The sequence below is a fragment of the Austrofundulus limnaeus genome, unplaced genomic scaffold, assembly GCF_001266775.1.
Source record: "Austrofundulus limnaeus strain Quisiro unplaced genomic scaffold, Austrofundulus_limnaeus-1.0 Scaffold1, whole genome shotgun sequence".
NCBI lineage: Eukaryota > Metazoa > Chordata > Actinopteri > Cyprinodontiformes > Rivulidae > Austrofundulus > Austrofundulus limnaeus.
The window spans coordinates 10,263,604-10,265,649 of record NW_013952403.1 but is presented as its reverse complement, the minus strand read 5'-3'; positions in this window follow the sequence as shown (position 1 = coordinate 10,265,649).

The window sequence follows — 2,046 nt, the reverse complement described above, 5'->3', positions numbered from 1 at the left end:
AACACAAGTCAGCAGATTTGATCTTATTTAGCTCAATGTGATCTGAGCAGATCTGAAGCTAATAATATAACAGTTTAAAATTAAAATAATCTTATAAAGTTGATGTAATCACTGTTTGTTATTGAACTGGTTAACAGATATTAGCTTGTGGAGCATATGTGTAGCTCTGCTGAATCATGCTACAATTTAACACAAACTAATAAATATTACAGATAATTTGTCCTCTGATTAATATTTAGACCTACAGAGTGTAAAATAATATTATAAATGTAAGTATTTTTAGGTTTCTGTTAGAGGAACCTGTTGAGATGTTAGCTAAAGTTTTGCCCTTTAACCAGGTATACAGAGAACATTTTGTTGACTGGTAAATAGTTATTATTATTTATGGCAGTAAGAATAATAAATATACTTTATTACTCATTGAAGTCATAATTTTTCAACTAGCTGAAGTCTAAGTAACAGACTGACTTCAGGTCTGGTTTAGATCATTGTTACTTATAAATTATATATTTTTCTGGTGTAAATCTGCTGTTTTACATGGTTGTTGAATGAAATTAGTTATTAATTTATTGTAAAAACATGACTGATAATCTGTGAAACAGATCCGGTTCAGCTTGCTGTTTATATATTAGTTTCAATGGAGGCTGTGAGCTGTTGCCCTGTTTGGTCATCACTTCTGCTCCTCCATGTTGTCACAGATGCTACCAGTGGACAGGATAGGTGGGGCTCAGTCTAAASTTATTATGATTAAACTCTGTTTCTCCAAACTGTGACCACTGTTCCAAAACACAGACATTTGGTTAATATGTGTATCCAGCTGACTCCAAACCTTTCAACAGTTATAAAATAAGATGGAGACGAGGCAAACAAAACCATGAAAATGCTCCACTCAGCGAACCAGTACAACCAGATGACCTTCACTGAGTCAATACAACAGRAATCCAAGCATATAATTCATTAAAAATTCACAGCAGTTTTTATCACAAGGACTCTCATTCCACACAGATAAACTTCCTGCACTCACGTCGGAACTTTAAAGCTTTCATTGTCTCATGCTTGGAAATCCAACAACTTCCTTCTTCCTAACTGGAGTTAATAAGTCTTTGAACTGCAGACTATCAAAATCATCTGTGAGACAATAAAACACACAGAATCAACAAAGAAGTCATTTGGAAAGGTAAATAAGAAACTAAAGAAGCCAACGTTAGGGAATCATAGGTGTGCTTTATATAACAATGTCGAGATTCCTATAAAAGTACAAAAATAAATTGAAAAATACTCTGTTGGAGTAAATATTCATGGAGCGCCAAATCAAATAAAATGTTTAAAAACATTTTTTTTTATTTAGCTCACTTTCTGAGTGTAAAAATCCTGATTAAAAATATTCCACTAAGGTTTTATCAATATTTAACTCACTGTTTTTGCATTTAGCTATTTTTTACTAAAGGTTTAATTTAAATGTTAAAGGCCCCGTCACACTATAACATTTTGGACAATCTATGCCGACTTGTACGGATGCCGAGAGCGGCCATTTTCCGCTAATAATTATTTTTCCACGTTTTATCACGAAATAAGGAGCATTTTCTCGTGATAGCGAGTTATGGTTTTCCTTGTTTATCGTTCAGTAACCATGGAGACGTCCCGATACCCTCTGCTGGTGACTGATAAAGTTTATTATATCATCAAGATCACTGTGTAAACACCTGCTGAGCTGCAGTCGGGGCAGCCGTCTCCTTAGATGACGAGGGCTGATATGAAAGTTATCTGTAGAAGACAAACAAATCACAATTTCAGTCTGTGTAAGGATACTAAATAATATAAAATTATGAACAATTAACAGATTGCCTTCAACAGATCTGCAATCTCAATGGGATTTGCCTGGTTAAATAACAGTGAATGAATGAATGGATGGATGGATGGATGGATGGATGGATGGATGGATGGATGGATGGATGGATGGATGGACGGACGGACGGACGGACGGACGGACGGACGGACGGACGGACGGACGGACGGACGGACGGACGGACGGGCGGACGGGCAGGC